This window comes from Stegodyphus dumicola, chromosome 6 (genome assembly GCF_044657685.1).
Source record: "Stegodyphus dumicola isolate Sdum_Otavi_A_Nest chromosome 6, ASM4465768v1".
Lineage (NCBI taxonomy): Eukaryota > Metazoa > Arthropoda > Arachnida > Araneae > Eresidae > Stegodyphus > Stegodyphus dumicola.
Genome location: NC_140773.1, coordinates 18,907,190 through 18,929,992, shown reverse-complemented (window position 1 = coordinate 18,929,992; position 22,803 = coordinate 18,907,190). Strand labels below are relative to the sequence as shown.

The following is a 22,803-nucleotide window of genomic DNA, read 5'->3' as shown; positions in this document are numbered from 1 at the left end:
AATATTCGATCTTTCACCGACGTATTTGGTGAATGTTGACATTCTCCAGTGAAAGTCGACATTCTCCAATTTCGGTATTTCACGGTAACATATACACAGCGTCAGAGCTTAATTAGCCATCAAGCAAAATAAGCATGCGCTTAGGACATCAAGGAAAAAGGGCACAACAAAAATATACTTAGAGTTTCAGGAAATGTGGCACCACAAAAATTTATCTTTGCCAATTTTACCATGGTATGAATGACGCAGCTAAAGCAAGATTGAAAAAGAATGAAGGGGGAAAATCTAGCGGGAATATATATGAACAGACCAACATTTTTTAAGCGCTTAAGGTTTCTAAAAGCCTTAATCCAGCCCTGCGCAGCTTATTGCTGAAGCGCGATCATTATAATAATTGCTACAGTGATTACATTTACAAAGAGTGCATTAAATTATGCACAATCTATTTTTAATATAACTGCATTATGCAATTTGCCTCATCTTCCACTTCCTACTGCGGTTTTCTCATCTTTAACGGATTATTTCTACTTTACTTACACTCGTATTGCTAATGTTTACACCTCATATATTTTGTGATTTAGAGTATCACTGGATAATGCCTGGACGGGTTTTCATTGAGAGCATTGTAAGGATCTTAAGTTTTACTAACGTTTATTTTATTTTAAATCTTTACTATCACTTCTTATTTTCTACTTCCGGCCAGAATTATAAGCGTGAAGGAGTTTATGCAAAGTTGTCTGGCGAACGCCAAGTATTTAAGTGTGGCCTTTTGCCAAGAGAGAGAGAGGAAGCGGTGAGTTCGAAGCAGGCCGCTTACCTTAGAAGTTACGCAGTTGCTAATTGCCTTCCAGGCCAGAGGTATTAATCCTCTTGATAAATTAAACGTATTGTAGTGTTCACAGTCTCTGTGCTACATACGCCTCCTGTTACTATAAGGCCAATCTTACACGTGTATTATTCTAAAGTTAAATTAGAGTTTAGTTTTATTTTGATATCTTTTACGTTAGACCCCGAGTGGAGGGTCATTGTATTCCGAAGTACGGAAGTCATTGTATATAAAGAAAAATAAAGGGTTTTGTATACCCTTCGTCTGTATCCTGTCTACTTACTACAATTAGTGAACATAGCTTTAGTAAGCTCTCTGTTCCTAGTCAGGTCATTGTATGTTTCCGAAGAAGGTTAGAAGAAACATTGAACCTGATAGTGGCGCCCAAAGAAGAAGAATAACCATGGCCGAGTTTCAAGAAGAACCTGTGCTGCCTGCAGAAACGGCTCAGAATCCAGAAATGCCAGCTGCCGCCCTGGAAGGATTTGGGTACATCGTCCAGACCATTCGCGCTTCGATGAAACCAGAAGCAACATTTAACGGAAACTCACCGGTAACCAGTTTTTTTGGAAAAATTGGATGACCACTTCATGCTCTACCCCGTGCACGAGTTTCAGAAAGTTACCTTTGCTACCAGCGCTTTGAGGGGCCAAGCGCTTAACTGGTTCAAATGTATCGGCAGAAGTCTCTTGGGTCAAGCAGGAAGTCCCACCTATACTTACGAAAATTTCAAGACTGCCCTACTAAAAGCCTTCCCTGTTGTAAGGGATCGTGCGAAATTAGAAACAGAACTTTTCAGTATATATCAACAAAGAATGGAAAACCTCTCGAGCTTTATTTTAAGAAAAATTCACGTTTTCAAGCTCTTGTATGGAAAACGTCCGGATCCTGAAATAATTCAAGTGATTTTGCCGAGGTTACTACCCCAAGTGCAAGACTTTATTGAATTGAGAAATCCGACTACACTGGAAAAATTATTTGAGCTAGCAATCCAGTTTGAAAGTAGAAGAACGGCGGACGTCGAAAGAAGACGCCAATATCAACAGCGAAACCAATTTGGTACGCCAAGACTACAGCAAACTCAAGCACATTTAATCCTAGGAATAGACTTCCTTTCAGACGCACAAGCTACACTGGATTTTAATGAAGCGTCCCTTAAGCTGACGATGAAACCAGTGCGTGTAGAAAAGGTTGAACCGCCAAGGTTAAATCTTGACCACCTGCCTAATGACGAGCAAGACAGAATCCGACAAGTGGTAAGTGAATTTGCTTCCTTATTTAGTGATATTCCAGGATTTACTCAGGTTACTAACCATAGTATTGACACCGGAGATGCATTGCCGGTTCGTCAAAAACCATACCGGTATGATAAGAATAAGGAAAAAATTATAGAATGGCATATTACCGATATGCTACGTAAAAAGATCATAACGCCTATCTCAAGTAGTTATGCTAGTCCGGTGGTTTTATGTAAGAAAAATAATGATTATCCTTTGGAGCATCCAAAAAGGTGGAGATTCGCTATTGATTACCGTAAATTAAATTCCATAACGAAATATCCGGTATATCCGTTACCGATCATAGAAGAAATTTTAAGGAACATAAAATCAACCAAATTTATGACGACTTTAGACTTAACGAATGGTTATTTTCAATTAGGGGTCAGGCCTGAGGATGTGCCTAAGACTGTGTTTATAACCAAGTCTGGCACTTATGCATTTTTGCGTATGCCGTTTGGCCTTTCAGGCGCCCCGGCAACATTTCAGCGATGCATGAACATTGTGTTAAGACCTGTTCTTGGAAAGTCCACAGTTATCTATTTAGACGATATCATTATTACTAGTGATAATCTCGACCAACATATACAGGATTTAAGACAGGTGTTTTCTTTATTAAATGAGGCCGGTCTAAAAGTTAATGTCGAAAAATGCAAATTTGCAGCCCCTGAATTAAAATATTTAGGTTACAAAATATCGCAAAAAGGGATATAAAAAAAAAGGGATCGCAAAAAGGGATCAAAAATAATCGCTGTACAAAAGTATCCGACTCCAAACACGGCAAAGAAGCTCTCTTCTTTTCTAGGACTTTGTTCATATTATAAGTCCTTTATAAAAGATTTTGCGACTATCGCTGAGCCATTGTTAAAATTAAAAAGGAAAAAGGCAAGATTCTCGTGGACTGCCGAAGCCAATAGTGCTTTCGAAAAATTAAAACAAGCATTAACGCAAGCCCCTGTGTTGAAATTTCCTGAAAAGGATGAAAATTTAGAAATTTCAGCGGATGCTTCGGATTATGCGGTAGGAGCGGTACTTTCGCAAAATCAGCAGCCCGTGGCATTTTTTAGCCGAACTTTAAATCAAACACAAAGAAACTATTCCGCGACCGAGAGAGAGGCACTTGCAGTTCTGTTAGCAGTGCAAAAGTTCCGAGTCTATTTTGGAAAGGCGCCGATAACAGTATATTCTGATCATGCGGCGGTAACTAGATTGTACTCAGGGAAAAATTTATCCCCAAGGTTAATAAGATGGGCACTCAAGCTGCAAGAATATAATCTGGTAATCAAGCATACCCCCGGAAAGGAAAATATCGTAGCAGATGCTCTATCACGAATTAAATTAGACGAACAGGGTAATACCGTAAAAGTTGAAATGCTTACAGCGTGTACAATAAATTCCCGAGAAACTGTAATAACCGAACTGGGTAAGGATCCTGAGTTTGGAAGTATTTATGAGTATTTGAAGGATCCTGAAAATTTTAGCCACCAAGATATTGTGGCGATAAGAAATAGGGCGGCCCATTACGAACTAATAGATGGTCTATTATTCTACACAAAAACTACGAATTCCAACAACGAATTTCGACCTGTTATCCCAGCTAGTCTTAGATTAAATATCCTGCAAGAGCTCCATGACAGTCCTTTAGCTTCTCATGCTGGTATTCGAAAAACTATTCAACGCGTACGCGAGGCAGTCTACTTTCCTGAACTGCAAAAGTTAACAAGGGCGTATGTCCAGTCCTGCCCAACATGTCAAGCCGTTAATTATATTAATTTCCGCCCGGCCGGGTTTCTAAATAGTATTATATCCGAATTTCCAAATGAAATAATCGGCATCGATTTATTGGGCCCTTTCCCAAAAAGTCAGTTAAACAAAAGTCGCTATCTCCTTGTTATGGTTGATCATTTTAGTAAATGGACCGAAATTGTTCCCTTAAAACGAGCCTCCGCGAAATTAGTTACCGATTCTATTTTAAATAAATATATTTTAAAATACGGGGCGCCCCTAAAAGTTATATCGGATAATGGTCCTCAATTTGTAAGTAATATATTTGAAGACATGTGCCAAAAACTGGGCATACGTCATTTAAAAATGGTCCCGTATCGGCCGCAATCAAATATAGTGGAACGGGTCAACAGAAATATAGTGAAAATTATCCGTAGTTATGTTAAAAATTTTCATAAAAGCTGGGATAACTATGTCAATGAATTTGCTTTCGCCCTTAGGACCGCAAAACATGATACAACGGGCAAAACTCCTGCTGAGTTATTTCTAGGCAGAAAGGTTATAACACCGTTAGATAAACTATTTTATGTGCAACAAAGAGCCCCAGAATTTAAAATGGGTGATATAGAAAAACTAATAAAAGAAGCAAAAAAGAATACGGAAGTAGCACAAAGAAAACAGAAGTTATACTATGATCTGAAACGACGGGGAGTAACTTATAAAGTAGGGGATGAAGTTTTAAAAATTAAGCATTCACTTTCTTCAGCACCAGAAGATAAAACTGCCAAATTTTTTCCACGCTTTGAAGGACCATATGTTATAGAAAAAATAACTCACGCTGTTGTAGTGTTAAAGGCAAGAAATGGTGAAACCTGTTCCGCAAATATTGATCAAATTAAGCCCTACTTCGATAGTAATAAAATGAAAATCTTTTCAGATCTTTTGCAGGATCCGGTACGGCAGACACCGCAGGTACAAGTTCCAGAGGTGGGAAAACGACAAGTACAAGGGCAAGCCAATGAGAGACAGAAGCAAGTGAAAAGAAAATTGCCCCGCGGAAAAGTTGAAGGTAAAAAGAAAAAGAAGCCGTTCCACCGTCCAGAAAACAGAGTTCACGAACACCCCCAGAATGAAGAAGGGAGAAGGACGACGTATGTGGAAAGGACCGGGAGAAAGGACGGCAACTATAACCCGACTTTAAAACGGAAGATCGACTCATCCGACAGAACTCTCCGCAGCAAAAGTCGCCGAACTGCGGAAGGGCCATCAGCGGCGGAGGAAAAAGTACAAGAAAAATTTGAGCGGCCAACAACGAGGTCCAAGCAGGATCACGACAGAAGTTTCCCGGTTCCGCCAAGACCAGCTGCCTTCAAACGGCCAAGACCACAAGCAGAGGACAAAAGGAAGGTGTTCAAGGGTGGGCGTACTGGTGAAAAACGGAAGCTTCCAGAGGAAAGCACTGAAGGGCGAGCCCGTACAAGAAGGAGGATCAACCAAGCTACTATCTTCTATACCTTTAAAGACTGGGCCCAGAAAAGGATGTCTGAATATTACAAAGATAAGTAAAATTTTATGTTACTTTGCAAACTTGAGTTAATCTTTCATTCTTACTGCAAGTGGCAGATTTCAAGAAGTTTTACCTCATGCGAGGTCTACCTTTATCGCCGAAAGGGCGAGAAATGAGTTGTGACCGAGTTTCTTATTATGTTTTTCAATTACTCGCGCGTAAAACTAAAGTTGATGTATAATAGCGTTGTGTAAGAACTTAAATATTGTAAAAAAAGTTATTGTATAAATTTTATTTAAAACATTCTAGCAAGAGAGAAGTTTTAGTCTGAAAGACTTTTTGAAATGTAGTATTATTTCAATGTAGAAAGAATTGGCACTTGCTTTGAAAAGAATAGAAGTTAACAATGTACTACTAATGTATGTTTTCAAATGTGTAAAATTAACGGCATGTTGATATGTTCTTATATACATGTGAACTGTTATTTTAAATGTTAAGAAATACCGTGATATGGTAAAAGTGAAAGTAATGTTAAAAATTTGTTATTCGTGTGACTGTAAAGATTAAATCATGACGAATATATGTTAAAGGTTGAATGATGGAGTTAGGCTCTCCGACGCTACACTTTAGAGTTAGCCACTTTTAGAATAGTACCTCAGGGTTTAGAGTTGAAAGTAGGGTGTGTTAAGAGGTCTCGTATGTTGAATTTTAACACGTTAGTGTTTTGATTGTAGGAGGAAGTGTGGCACACGTAGACAGAAACACATACGTGTCTGGTGTTCTTTTACAACACATGTCAGAGAGCACGGGGAGAGATAATTAAAATAGTCATGAATGAAATAAGAATGTTAAGAAAAGTATATTCTATATGTTATTTGCAATGTCATTCTGTAACATTTCATTAAACTAGTTTTCCTTCCAGATCTCTGGAAGGAACCAGAATTGAATAAAGCTCCTGTTTAGATGCAGTACAGATGAAAAAAAAAAAAGATTGTTGTATATCCCGGGAGCTGCTATTGTAACAAATTTCTTTCTTTTAAATTTTCTAGTTTCTAGCGAAGCATTTTTTTGTAAAAGGTTGGCCTCGCGTTAGTTTCTAGAGCTAAAAGTTTTCAACAAGGTCGTTTTAGACCTCAGTTTCAAACTAATTAACTCTGGCGGGAAGTATGTAAGGATCTTAAGTTTTACTAACGTTTATTTTGTTTTAAATCTTTACTATCACTTCTTATTTTCTACTTCCGGCCAGAATTATAAGCGTGAAGGAGTTTATGCAAAGTTGTCTGGCAAACGCCAAGTATTTAAGTGTGGCCTTTTTGCCAAGAGAGAGAGAGGAAGCCGTGAGTTCGAAGCAGGCCGCTTACCTTAGAAGTTACGCAGTTGCTAATTGCCTTCCAGGCCAGAGGTATTAATCCTCTTGATAAATTAAACGTATTGTAGTGTTCACAGTCTCTGTGCTACATACGCCTCCTGTTACTATAAGGCCAATCTTACACGTGTATTATTCTAAAGTTAAATTAGAGTTTAGTTTTATTTTGATATCTTTTACGTTAGACCCCGAGTGGAGGGTCATTGTATTCCGAAGTACGGAAGTCATTGTATATAAAGAAAAATAAAGGGTTTTGTATACCCTTCGTCTGTATCCTGTCTACTTACTACAATTAGTGAACATAGCTTTAGTAAGCTCTCTGTTCCTAGTCAGGTCATTGTATGTTTCCGAAGAAGGTTAGAAGAAACATTGAACCTGATAGCATTATATTCAATAAGCACGAAAGAAATGCTGATAATGTATTTTTTTTACTGCATCTCACTTTAACTGCAGTTTTCTTTGTAAACTGAAGGTACTTCATCAGCAGTCATATATTTCTTGCCGCAGGCTCAAGAAATGAATCCTCATTTGTATTCTGCTTCCAAGCATGATATCGGCGCACGATATTTAAGTACCCAACAGCGCAAAATTTTTTAACGCGTAACCACAGAAACCTCAGCACGAAATCCGCCTCTTTCTTTTTGTTTAAAGCAATGTTACCAAACGCTTTGAATTTAAATTCAAAGAAAGTATTTGAGGCTAAACAATTTACCATCTCTTTATAGCGTTCGATATCCATTAGAATCTAATTATATTCTTCGAGTGAATAAATTTAGAGTTTATTATTTTCCGAACAAAATAGGCTCATTGTTTGGATGCTAATTTGGAACTCCGATAGCTACCGGTATCGAAACACCATCAATAAAGAATACCTGAGTTCCAGTCAACGTTCTTCAGTAGCACGAAGGTCTTCGAACGTCCTCCACGTCTTCATCGTACATCGCCAAGAACGTGATAGAATTTAACATTATTCTTCATTACAAGGCATTTAAAAAGAAAGAGAACTGTCGAAGGAACTTTTCGTGACCATTTAGCAATGACTGGTCAGAGAAATTGACCCTTGGCAAAAATAGTATGTAACTATTCGAGAGCTTTTGAAGTCTTGAGAATCTGCTTTCTGATCGAAGTTCTGAACTGCGTTGTAGATACTTGTCTACATATAATAGCAAAAAGCGGCAGAATTTAAAAACTGATATTAGAAGCGTTCTCAGCGGATGGGACATAATACTTGATGGTTATTTGCATAAGAGTAGGAATGCTTTCGGGGAAGAATTTCAATGGAAACTGATTCGCATCTACGTTACACATAGAGAAAATTACGAAAATATCAATATGATCAGCCCATTCGCAAGGATCCGGCCTGTGTAGAACTAACAGCATTCATCGATTTCACCGTTCGGTCTCCGGTAGACAATCCTCGGAACAGTCTTTCAAAATATTGTCTTACGTTGCCATAAATATCCTATCCCCTCGCCATGGTGTTGCCACTCCCCACACATTATTTAATTTATTTTTCACTGAACCTCGATTTTAACCTGCTCTCAGAGTACTGCTTTTCAGAAATATGATTTTAACGGTCTCACAAAACCGTTAAAATCTCACAAAACCGTTAAAACCGTAAAAATGAACAAGATAAAATATTTATCTTTTGAATTCAATTAATCTGTAACTGCTTAACACATTGAGTACTTTAAAAGCAATAAAAGTATTTCCTGTATTTTTATTAATATTATCCTACTGATATGAATTAAATTACCAGCAGCGTTATTGCGCAAATTAAAATCCATAGCGCTATTCTAAAGATATACTATATCATACACCTGATGAATTAGAATTTGGTTTTCTTCGTTTCATTTATAATAGTCTCGGCTAGGGCACTGCATATTTTTCACATTCCACTGCACATTTTTCACGTTCCACTGCACATTTTTCACGTTTAATTGTATATGGCGTAGATGCGAAGAAAATTATGTTTAATTATGAAGCTAGAAAGACAAAAATAATGTTTGAGTAGGAGAAAGTGTGACAGTAGTCTGGTAGACTACGAGCTCAGCCGAAAACGTAAAAAACCTTAACAAACCTTTTTGTGAGACCGTTAAAATTTGAAACCTTTCAGATTTTTTCTTTTTAATATTTTGTGTGTATATTCTATTTACTTTTTTTTTTGTCTTTTTAGCTTTATTATTAAGCATCCTTTTCTTCGCCCTTACGCCATATACTACAATTCAACGGCAAAATGACTAGAAGCGGAGGAAAAACATGCTAGAAACATTTGTTCAGGGACAACTTATTGTAGTTCTGCTATACATTTCTATATGATTATATATACATTCAATGTATATATATACAGTTCTATATGATTATATATACACTCAATGTATATATATACATTTCTATATGATTATATATACATTCAATGTAAACATATGTTACCGTAAAAGACCGAAATTGGAGAATGTCGACTTTCACCGGAGAATGTCAACATTCACCAAATACGTCGGTGAAAGATCGAATATTTCTTTACATGCTTGTACATTCGGACTCTCACTGGTGTATGTCGACAATCACAGATATGCTCTGGTGTAGGTCGAAAAGAGAGGAGTATATGTACACGCTGCCATTCCAAAAGGAAATGTTCCACAAATAAATGCAGTTGTAAAAGCAAGGGCCTCTTGTGCAATTCAAAGTGTCATAATAGTTTAAAATGTTGCAATAAATAAGATTTGAATCACATAATTTGGTACGTTTATAACTTCTATTATTTTCCTTTCTCATTTTGAATGTACTGTGTGTTTTAAGTTCTTATATTCTTAAGTTCTTATTCGGAGTCTCAAGTGCGTTTTTTCGCGAATGAATGACGGAGAAGGAAATATAATATTCTTATATGTTCAACATTCACCATTAGTACATGGTGAATGTCGACATTCACCGGTGTAAGTCAGAAATAAGAGTATTTGGAAAATATTTTGGAGATACACCAAGCGACTATGTGAATCTTGACATTCACCGGTGAAAGTCGACATTCTCCAGATTTCGGTGTTTCACCGTAACATACTCGTATATACATTTCTATATGATTTATAACAAATGTTTAAAAGCGATCTTTTAGCTCTTTTAACACATGCAAGTTGCTTATTCTAACATTAATGCTTAAATGCAAATCTCTAATTCACACTCATTCTACTTATTCCTGTACCGCATCATGATAGGTCATCGACTTTACCGCGATTTAAGCTGAAGCAACAGGTGGCCATTCTTAATCATATATCTGAACAAATGGATTCTGGCAGCTTTTGCTTTAAGCTAATCATTAATATTCTGACGCAAAGAAAAATTAATGCATCTGCATACGTTCTCCACATGATTTCACTCTCATAAAAGATATTTTTTTAATTTTGTCTTAATTATTTGAATCAAAGCGTAAAGACTGACATAAAATCTTTGCTTAGAGGTATAATAATCACGATTTTGAGTTACACAAAGCGCATCCAATGAAGGCTTTAAAGATTAAAAGACTGAAAATAACCACAAGGGAATTTGAAGATGCATTAAGCTATTTTATGAATAATAGCCACTTTGATTATGATTTCACTTTACTAATGATGATTCAAAAACATTACTAAGCTTTGGTGAACTAATTAAAGCAATGTTACGATTGCCAATGAAATCACACAGGAAAACAGTAACCCAGAAATAAAACTTAGTCGTTAATTTGCTTAGAGTTGATTGTGGTAACTTGCGTTTAATTGCTCTTGTGACGAAGAGTTCAATGACGCCTTTTAAATTAGTATTCTATCACATAGCTAGGTAAATAACACCTTTGCTGTTAATTATATGCAAAAACTTTTATGATTTCAGAATTGTCGGTTTAAGCAATATTTTCCGCAATCATTAATATGAATGAAACGTGTAATTATCTTTAGATTTCAAATATAGAATATATAATATCTGCCCTTTGATGTAGAACTCATAAGACAGGTGTACGGACATCAGAGTAAATAAAGCATCAGCTAAATTCTTAGTACATTTCCCGTTAGAATAGTGTGCACATATAATTAAAATATTCTGCTTTTTATTAAGGGGAAACATTTTATGTGTACGTGCCATAAGAAAATTATATTTTCTTCTTTGCTTTCATGTAAATGTGAACGTAACGTCCGATAGAGCAACAAAACAAAAATGGCATACATTAACACTTAAGTTACCAATTAACCAAAAATGACTAATTGTTTCTCTACTAGAAATAAACGTACATTAATCTTTAGCTATAAGTTTTGAAAAGGTATGAAGCAACAATTATTCTTAAACTATTTTATCCTTTTTTTAAAAAATTCAAATGCAGTATTCCGATATGCCAGATTAAAATTTAAGGTATTAAATAAATACTTATAAAAAATTACTACCGTTAGAAAAATTACTTACGTATTTATGAATACACACATTATTATAATGCATATCATTTTAATATATTTTATAGTTATTGATGTATAACTTATTTCTATTTATAGTAAATATGAATAATGAGACTAATCTATAGGTTTCGCTTTATTTACATGATGCTCACGCTTAAATTTTACATTTTTTTTATCAAACTATTTTAACAGAACAGGAGATACTCTTTGTTGTAAACCTTTTACGTTCTGCTTAGGCCCATTAGTTTGAGTCTGAATAAATTCCACCTGACGTCATAACATGCTTTTCCCACCAGCGCCCGAGCGGTAAAGACGTTGAACACTGGTAGTTCGGTCCGAGGTTCGAATCCCGCGAACGGTCTGGCTGCAGAGGCGTTTTCGTGGTTTTCCCCATGTGTAACGTGTATACGAGCCAGTTTCCCTTAGAAAGTCCTCCACGAAGGCATCCCTCCTTTTAATCAGATAGCCCTCATGTGCTTTGCCATAACTGAATAATTCAATCCATAACATGCTTTCTTCAAGATGATTTATTAGAGTTGAGAACTTCTGGTGCAAATAAAATCCTAAACGAAAAGCCATACCCTTTATCAGTTTTTCGTAAATAATCTGTAAAGAAAATTTTAAAGCAAATAGTATTTCAAATATGTGAAAACAATTTATAAATTTCCTGAAATTTAAAGATCTAGGCATGGAGTGAACATAAACTCAATTCGTCTTTTCACCGTGGACAAGAACACAACTAGCTTCCAAAGCCAGCATCTAACGACTTTATTGCCTGAAAAAATATACTATTTTACGTATTTCTCCTTAAAACAAATATCTAATCTAATCACATAAATATAAACACGTTAGATTTTATATTTTATGAGAAAAATAACACAAAACGTATTATAGTTCTAGAAAATTTAAGTACGTGTTTAATTCATTATAACAAATATTTTTGAATGATTTAAAAGCACAACCATGTTGGCTTTCGCACGAACTTAAAAAATGGAAACCATACAAGTGAAAACGTAACTTATATTACACAAATTTGCCACCCAGACGGTATGGCGGTAAATCGCTGAGTTGGTTTCCGACTCAGGTATAGATATATCCATGCAGAATTGGTTACCAACTCGACGGGAGTCAACCACTAGCTACCAGGCCGACGCCCTGGGCAGCCCCGGCTGAGCAGACAACATTTATAAAATGCAAAAAAGAGAAAGGCACTTGAAGAAGAGTACAACAATGTACAAAAAAGTATATACATGTGAATACAAGGCACTTGGAGAAGAGTACAATCATAATATATGTATATACATATAAATACCAACTCATATACGGATATATACACACTTACATACATAAATATTCTCAAACAAATAAAAGTATACATACTCTCACTCATATTGATATATACATCCATACATATACGTTATCATGATAGTTAAAGTTTACAAGAAGCATGCCATTGAGGTGATCCTTAGTATAAATTTACCATAAATAAAGGATATAAACATGTACAGATACATTACAGTATTCAGATACAGTACGAACTTTATGTATGAGAACCTGGCACAGCATAAATACAAAATTACATATTGAACATACATATCACATACTCTGTTGCTGACATATTGAACTAGCTTATATAGACTTTTATGACAACTATCTTCCAGCTTCAGAAGCGTAATTGCTAGTACAGTAGTCAATTATTGTTTTCAGTTTCCGATGGGCAACTCTGTTACTTTGTAAATTCTGGAAACAATTTGGCCAGAATCTGGCTCCTGGTTGCTTGAGGCTGTTAAGTGCTGTGTGGGGACAGGAGAACACAAAATGATCTGGATGACCCTCCTCCCCACATTTGCAGTTACCATTTTCTCTCAAGCCAAAGCGGCAGAGATATGAAGGAAAGGGGCCATGACCAGTGAGGAAATACGTCATGTAATTGGTATTAGTTTGGATTCTTGTCTTGACCTTGGGAATGAGATTGTAAACACGTCTCCCTGTGGAGGCTTGATCCCAACTTTCTTGCCATATTCTTAGGAGCTGATGGAATGCCCGACTCTTTAGGTCCAAGACTGGTCTAAGGGTCGGGATTTCTCGCAAAGTGGATGAATCCGCTGCTTCCTTTGCGAGAACATCTGCTCTCTCATTTCCTTCTATTCCCGTATGAGCGGGCAACCAGATGAGTGAGGGTCTTTGCGAAGCAAAGAACAAAGAACAGAAATCGACTTGGTGTATTAGCTGATCTCAGCTCAAGATTACCAGCATACATACAAGCACAGAATAGCTGTGCAAGAATCTACAAACTCATTCAATGTCATTAATGTGAGTATCAACATTTATTTAATTTTTGATCATAAACTAAAGATTATCCAAGCATTGCTAATCTTTAATCTTTAAAACAAAAGTATCTTTTCTTCTAATACCTTATAAAGTCTCACATGTTTAGGTAGCATAAACTCATGAGCTTTGAAATATTAAGGGAGAACAATCCTCTTGTTTTAAGCTGTAGACAGACAACGTCAGAAAAAGGGTGTAAATAGCATTTTTATTCGAACTCAAAGAAGTAAAAAATTATCCAACGTGGGTTGACTCTTAAACAAGTAACGCTGAACTAAAATCAAATGTTAAATCAAATGTGTTTAAGCTGTAAGGAGAAAGTTACGCTCAGGAAGGCTTTGGTTTGTAGACAACAGGCGAGACAAGCCTAATGACTAGAAGCACTCAACGTCACAGAATCAAATCGCTATTTAGTCTCGGTAACAACGTGGCCTTAAGTAGGCAGAACACGATCTAAAATCAGATTGCAAAAACTTCGTTTAAATAGCACTGCATTCTTCCTTAGTCTGAATAACCGGGCGATATCTAATTTACATTCTGGCATGAAAAGCATAGGTGAAAAGAAGAGCGATAGGAAAGTTACTTTAACTCAAAATAAACTATTAGTCAAAAATAAATAGATAAATCCTCACAAAATTAATTAATTAATTAATAACAACGCAAAATCAAATTAATTTTAATCAATTTCATTTTAAAAATACGAATATACTGGTGGTAACATATACTAAAAATTTTCTTTTGAAGGGGACAAGCATAAGGTGGTGGTGATTCTAATTCACAAAGGTGATCCCAGCTAGAAAAAAAATTAAGAAACGCTGTTTTATACCGTCAAGGCAATTAATATATGAAGATGATCTGAAGAGTAATAACAGTAACCAGACATAAAACGTTTTTGTTCAAAAGTTGCTGTTATTCTTAAACTTTGTATAGTCATTAGGTTATTTAATGCCGGAGATGAAAAAAATGTGCAATGCCCTTGCACAAAGGAATGCGGAAAGGAGAGATAAAATGCCTTATATGCTCCTCCTGCGATTGAGTAATTTAGGCAAACAGTCGCCAAATACTGTTGTTGACGAATTATCGTCACCACCTTTTAGTTCGGGAACAACTGTAGAGACATTAAGTTGTCTGAAGCAGGAGATGTGAAAAATGTACAATGCTCTCGTCGGGATACGAACCTTGGATTTCTCGAATACTCGTTGAGTATGCTTCCACGAAGGCATGCGGAAAGAACAGAGAAAATACCTTATAACCTATTCAAAATTATCCACCTATGCATAGAAATTGTGGTTTACGATTAGGCAAATTTGCCATTCGTCAAATTATTTATAAATATAGGGTTAAATCTGTAGCGAATTTAATATATTTTGAGCAAATTTAAACTGTAACTTGAAATACGACTCTTTTTTTTTATTTGTGGATTTTGCATTAGCATTATTCAAAATTGGATGATCTTAGATTAATTAATGAACTACATGAATGTTACTACATGAACGTTTTTCACGATTAGTGCTCCATATCCACATAAAATTATATCTAAAATAAATCTTTTAAAATTTTTTATAATTGAGACACTTTCGAAATATTCATAAAATAAAGTTATCTTACTTCCTACTTTACTTCCTGCTACACTTAACGATCACATCCATTAACATAAGTCAAAGAAAATTGTTCAAAAAATAACAACGCTGTATTTTATATCACTATAAAATTTAATGCGTTTTTTTTTTTACTACAATAAAAATCAAATAAAATACAAATCTGTATTCTTTTCAGGTTGGTTTTCGTCTAGTAAAACTTCATCACCTCGCAGGCAAGCATTTCGTTAGCGAGATATAATTTTTGTGAATGTCTCAACTCAGTGCTAGTTAAGTACTTCTGAAGTAGAAAAAAAAAGCAACCTTACAGCCGAAGAAAGCGCGTTATATAAGTGTCTTCTGTTGCATTTAACGGCACAAGGAATTTGAAACAAAGAAAGAATATCTAAGTCGTATCCTGGAGCAATGGGAAAGAAAATAATAGGATACTACACGATGATTGCCTTTCTAGATAATGCACTGTAATACTTAGCATCCCAAGTGTTATTGAGTCCATCTGTTCAATCGTATGCATATAATTTTATACTGAGGCATTGAAGAAAATAAGAAATTTAAATCTGAACTATGACATATTTCAACAAGGTGTGAATATATGCATGTATATATATATTGTTATATAATGTATACAGTGTATCGCAAAGAATATATACGTACATTACTTCCTGAAGCTGCAATAGTATCTTTTTTTTTTTTTTTTTTTCAGCAAAATGGACAAATTTTGCACTCTCTTTGGAATGTTAAGGCTTGGTTTTGATGAAAACTTGCACAACATGCGGACTGAACCAAGAGAAAACACTAAATAGATCTCAGTTATGGCTTATGTTATAACACAGGCGAAAGCATTTAAAACACTCAAAGATAAAATAAAATCATACATGATATTTGCATTTTCAGTAATCGAAGTAATCAGCAATGCCTGAAACCTGGCTTGAAACCAGCAATGCCTGACAAAACCACCATCAATGCCTGGTGATTGGATCGAATACTTCGATCAATTTATGAAGTTTTATATTTGTTTTCGTTGATTTAGTTTTTAAAATTTGGATGTACAGTCTGCTCCAAAAAATAGAAAAAATAATACTAAATAACAAAAAATTAGAAAATTCTATATCTCCCGCTCTATCGGGCAGAGTTTAATTTAATTTCTTTTAAATTTAATTTGCTTGTCTCGAAAGTGCGACTTGGCGTTTAAATATGATATATAAACAGCACTGTTTTAACATACGTATTTTGACACAAAATCGGACTTTTTCTCAAATGAGATATCGATTTATTTTCATATTTCGATTCTACGTTTCAAATTATACCTAAATATGAAATTTTATAAAATGTGGTGAGAAACTTACGGAGAAATTTAAAAATTTACACCTGGTGTACCTTTTTTCTGTTTGCGCTAAGAATAATTCCTTTAACAAAAAATTAATAATTTATGGTAACCCACTTTCCTTTTCCTTTTATTGCGCACGAGCGGAAAAAAAGGCGCAACGTTCATTCTTTCAATTAGTTTTAATAAAGTGCGTAAACCACATTTGGCTGTATTATCGCTTATAACAAATATGCAAAATTTCAAAACGGGCCAATATATAAATTCACATACATCTTGGGAAATTTTGAATAAAAACTGTAATTTTTTGCAAGTATGCCTAGAAATACGTCTATTTTAAGATCATGGGAAAACTTTGATAGGTAACAATTCAGAACTTTTTTTCGAAAGGTTTATAAAAATTATTCAAAAGTGAAAACTTTAAAAATAAATCAGAAAAATATCAGCGAATGTTATTTGGTTTGAACCTAAATTTCGGACTGTGAAAGAAGGAACCAATTAAGCTTAATAAAAAAAAGAAATATTTTATATATATTTAGAGAAAATTTAATTACTATTAAGGAGCTGAAAGTTTTAGAGTGGATTTTTGAAAACTAATAGCGCGATTTTTAAAAAACTTGCTAGTTTAGCATAATTTGAGTCTTGGAATCGAAATAGAGAAAAAATCGTCATTTCAGAAAAAGTCCGATTTTATGCCAAAATACCTATGTTAGAATAATGTTATATATATATCTAATACATATCCCAAGTCACGCTTTCGAGATAAGAGAAACGTAAATTAAATTCCGTAATATGCGTATTATTCGAACACGCAATTAAGATGCACAAAATCAGAGAAGTAAAGTAAGAGAATCTAGTAGTAAAAGATTTGCTCACTAATTCAGTTTTTTGCTCTTTCTGGTCCCGCGCTGAAGTGAATTCAGTGCTTAGAGAGTGGTCTGACACTGTACCTGTAGTCAACAAATGAGTTTCCTATTCGCAAACTTAATCGGCGAGCGAGTTTTATGCAGTAAGTTATTCCTTTCGCAAAGGGCAAACACTTTAGAATTAAAAGTGCCAAACATTGACATTGGAGTTTAATACCAATAACTAGAGTTCGTGGCATGAATTCAGAATAAACAATTTTACTAAAGAGTAAAAGTTCCAATTTAATTTTAAGTTAATTTCGGGAACAAAGAGTTATATGTATTTTAAGTGAAACTGATGCAAGCAAATGTTATGAAAATGTGGTTACATCGCCTGGGGCATACATACTCGCGTGCAGAATTAAGAGAGTTTGCACATTATATCGAATCTCTGAAAGACTGATAGACAAATTTTAATGAAATTTGGCATAAATATGCATTTGTAAGAGAGAAAAGGATGTATTGCATAAAAGTCATTTTATGTTTACATGATAAAGCTCATAGTGCAGGGACGTCCAAAATGCACGTTGTGATATCGAACTGAAAATGACTCTAATATGGGGTACGGTCCCCTCCCACAGACAGATAGGTCACGCAGCGTGATGACATACTGGATAAGGGGCAGTTAAGGAGTCCCTGTGGCAGTCGATCCCATTCCTGAAGCAAAGCATACTGGCAAAGCTTCCTGAAGCAAGGCATTTTATAGTTCAACTCCAGGATGAGTCTCAAAGGGCAAAGCAAAAACAAGACGAAAGTACCCTCCCAAGAGCATTCCAGAGATAATCTATAGGGTTAAGACGAGGAGATCTTGCTTGCCAGTCCATGCGCCGAATATCATCGTTTTCCAGGTAATTATCGACAAGCTGAGCCTTATGTGGACGAGCGTTGTCGTCCATTAACAGGAGCGCAGGATCATCTACACCTCTGAAAAGGCGAACATAGGGCTCCACGATCTTCTTTCTATACATCATAGGAGTCAAAAGACACGATGTTTCACTGAAGTCTTGTCTAAAATGCATGTTGTCTGCACTATGCTAACGCTCTCTCTTGTGTAAATAGCGGGTCTGCTGGCATACAGTCCTATCTCATGAAGCTTTCGGGCAACTGCAGACCGTGAAACTCGGGTTCTAGTCGCAGCACACATTCACGTGAGAACTGTGATGCTGTAGCAATCCTGCGTCGCCGCGTTGCAAGTGCCAAACGATTTTCATTCGTTGCTGTTGATCTTGTTCCACATTATCCTGGTCTTCTCGATATATATCCATTGTCCTGAACCTACTTCCACAAATTACAAACGGCAGAGGGTGTTATATTGCCCTCTGTAGCCCACCTGCGCTTGTGATTGCCCTACCTCCAGTCTACCGATATTTCTGCTTCTCATTTCGTTATCCATATGTCTGTGGCTACTCATTTTACTTTATAAAATTTACTCAACTCTTGAGAGAAACAAGGCGAATATTGTAAAGGAGTACGAGTAAAAAAGTCGCTAAAAATACCTCTTGCGCTTATATTCACTCTGCAATCACATTTCTGCAGACGCGCACGCATAGGTTTACGTATTCGAGTTTGAATATTTGCATAAATCTTCGACGGCATAATTAGTACCTTTGGTTGAATACTTTTCGTAAAAACAGACATAATTTGAAAATTCTCTTAATTTTCCAGTTCTCTTAATTTTAATTAATTTGAAAATTCTCTTAAGTTGCATAAGATCGGCTGCTGTACGAAAACACTGAAATGTATAAAGATGTAGCATATATACAAAATATACCTGATTCCAATTAAAAAGGAGTAAAATAACCATATCTCTAAATGCGTGCGTAACATATCGCAAAATATATCTGCTTGCAATTAAAACTGAACAGCGTTAAATGTAGCTTTAAAAATTCCTATATTTTTATAGTTCAAGGTAGCGTGATTCCCTTGCATTTAACTGGATGTACTTCAGTTTAAATTGAAAAAAAAAATTTAATGAATGCGCTCTAAAACTAAAACACTACTTCTGCCTTTAATGATCAGTAATATACCAAAATACTGCCCTACACTAGTTAGAAAAGTAACAATAAGTTTCTTATAAACTACTACTCCTAAATCCAAAATTTCTTTTCTTTATTCTAACCCGAAGAATCCTATTCACCGCACGTAACCTACGTACAATGATGCATTGATGCACTTGTAAGGCATATAAAGACGCTGCATAATTCCGAACCGCAGTGACCCAACAAGAATTGCATACAGAACCATTAACCCTTCTGAATCATGCTCAAGTTACCAAACACTGTGAACTTTAGTTGAATATCCAAATTAGGTTCATCTTGAAAATCTCCACCTGTGCGCTGGTAGTCGGGATACACCCAGGAAGCCGTTCTGCACCTCATCTCAAGTACCTGATATTAAATAAGAAACAAGCTTCGAGCATGCTGAAATTTTTTTAAATGGTGGAAGACAAATGATAAGATGTGGAAAGAAATGGCGAAAGTTAACTAGTTGTAGGGAGTAGGTGTATCTTCAACCTGAATTCGAAACAAAGATTTCTTTATAAATGAATCACAAGAACTAAAGAATGACGAAACAACGGAAAACAACGTGATTAGTAACGAATTTGCGTAATTTAGATGTCTGCAAGACAGTTTTTTAATTAATTAATGAAGCTGATGACATACTTTAGAGCAAAGAAATTACGTTATTCGTGCATTAAGATCTAGGATTGCATTTTAATTAGTTGCAAAATATTTTCTTTATATTTGGTAAATTATTTTAAAGGACAAGCAGAATTTGTTTTAGTTTATTATTTTTGTTTCTATGTTTGTTGAGATTTCTGAAGTACAATAAATATTTTTCTGTTTATAATATAACTCCCTTCCCCCAGTTACGAATCTTAAAGAAATGCATTCATCTTTCCAGTAATTTGAAGTTTAATAATTTCAAGGCTGAAATGAATGGCTAAAATCAGGTTTGGTTTTATATAAGCCTCGAGGGCTATCTGCCTAACGGGTGGAATGCCTTCGTGGAAGAATTTCTAAGGAAAACTGGCTCCTATAGACGTTACACATGGGGAAAACCACGAAAACGCTCATACAACCAGCCCGTTCGTTGGATTTGAACCCCAAACCGAACTACCAAATGCTCAGCGACTTTACCGTTCGCCCGCTGTGGTCCTCATCGCTTCGGAAAGCTGAGAAACTATGTGTGCTGAAGTGACTGTGTGTCTTTAAAGAATCTAAAATTTCTGATTTTTATTATTATTATTATTACTATTATTAAACCATTACAAACCTTATTTGCGTTTATTCTTACGAGCAATGTATATTTCCACCTGCGCAAAATCTGATCTAAAATAAAAATTTCTTTTATTTCTTGACAATGCATTTGCTTCCTTGCTAATGAACATTCCCGATGTATCACTTGTAAACTGCGTCGCAAGCGCATCTGTTCTTGAAAAATTTCTACATTTTTGAAATGTTGTCTTAAGAACCCAAGTTAAATTCCCTGTTCAGAATGATTTAGTTTTGGTTAAGATTGATTTTGATTGGTTAATTTTCAATTTCTAGAATTATTATTAGATGTGCCATTAGTGTTATGCAAGAATTATAAGACAGAGATTAATTTTGCAATGACTTAGTTCAGAGAGACTTATTATAAGCAATTACTATTTCGAAGAGAAAAAGGCAAAATAACAGGGTCGAACTAGAAAGTTCCTATTGCAAATTAAAGTTAGAATTTTTATTTGCATATTTTTTTATCTTACATTTGTAGTCATTAGGTTAATTGGAAGCAGAAAAGATTAAAAATAAGCAACCGCCTTCGCCGGGAATCGAAACACGGACCTCTGGAATACCGGCCCAGCGTGCTACCGTTACACCACGAAGGCAAGCTAGGCAAGTGGGAGAAATACCTTATATACTCCCCTTTTTAAAGAGCGACTAGGGTTTTAGGCGACCTAGTCGCCAAATCCTGGGCGTGGAGATTCATCATCCACAACCTTTTAGTTCGGGAGCCACTGTAGAGTCATTATGTATTTTTTTGGAAGCAGAGAGATGAAAAATATGCAACCGCCTTCGCCGGGAATCGAACCACGGACCTCTGGAATACCAGCCCAGCGTGCTACCGTTACACCACGAAGGCACGCTAGGGAAGTGGGAGATATACCTTATACATTTATCAATGTGTATGTTTATATAATTGTTCAGTTTCTTAATCAAAAATTCGTTAAAGCTTTACAAAATATCAAAAAGATAATAAAACAAATTCCAAATTTGGGCTTTCGCATTCCCATATTCGGGTGGAATCAAAATTTGATGGCTCTAAGTACCATTGTTTTATCACAGTGCGAGAAACATACATCCATTTATGCAGATTCTTCATTATTTAATTTCTTTAAATATAACACAGGGCGAAAATATTTGGTGGCAACAGTTTGAAAAGTATAACGTTTTGTGTGTTACCTTTACTTATTAAACATCATGTTCTTTGCACTTAAACCATAAACTCAGTTCAATAGCAATATCGCAAATTAATTTTAAAATGAACATATCTTTAAAATTTCCGGTACACAGTCTTGCGAGCTGGAGATAAAAATGTTTTCTTTTTCCTTACAGTGTGACCATTTCCTGTTTAGTTTCTTGATCAAAAACTCATAAATGCTTTACAAAATATGAAATTGATAATAAAACAAATTCCAGATTCCAAATTTGGGCTTCCAGATGCCCAAATTCGGGTGGAGACGTACGTTATTCAAAACTGGATGGCTCTAGGTACCGTTGTTTTATCACAATGCGAGAAATATACATACTTTTATGCAGATTCTTCATTATTTAATTTCTTTAAATATAATACAGGTCGAAAATATTTGGTGGTAGCATTTTTGAGAAATGATACGTCGATCCATAAAAGTATTAGGTTATTTTGAAGCAGGAGACAAGAAAATTGAGCAATACCCTCTTCGGGACTCGAACCTCGACCTCTCGAACACACGCCGAGTGTGCTACCATTACACCACGAAGGCATGCTGGAAGGAAGGAGAAAATACCTTATAATTTATACTGAACCGACGCAAAATCGATTTCGAGACTAATAGTTCTTTTTGGGATAAAAATTACTTATCTCATCATGGCCTGAATGAATGTATTAAAACTGCAACTTGGAATTAAAATGTTTAAATCTAAGTTTGTAGAGTCCTTAAGTTAATTTAGGGCAAGGAGCATGTAAAGCCAGAAATTCCCAAGCCGCATTTCGAACATCGAACCTTACTATTGCTAGCCGACGTGTTTCGAAATACTCCAAGAAGGCACGCAGTAAGGAAGAAGAAAATTCTTAGCGTTGTCCTCCACTTAAGGCGACTAGAAAGGAGACGATCCAGTTATCAAATTCAGGTAGTGAGGAATTATCGCCGCTATATTTTTTTCTTTATTTCTGAAGCCACTACTCTTGAATTTTTTTTTATTTTTTTTTATTTTATTTTTAGTCCAAAGGGATTTGAATCCCGAAGGACTATTAATTTCGTTTTGGCATTTTGCGTCGGACTCATAAATGTCG

At 35.5% G+C, this 22,803-nt stretch overlaps 1 protein-coding gene and 1 non-coding gene across 2 annotated transcripts in view; both read right to left on the bottom strand.

Annotated features, from left to right (window-relative positions):
* The window catches only part of LOC118184078 (uncharacterized), a 358,399-nt gene that overhangs the window by 302,341 nt on the left and 33,255 nt on the right, over nt 1-22,803 (bottom strand). The window lies entirely within an intron of this gene.
* TRNAT-GGU (transfer RNA threonine (anticodon GGU)) lies at nt 21,322-21,393 on the bottom strand. Its single transcript has one exon. It is a non-coding gene; the product is annotated as a tRNA-Thr (tRNA).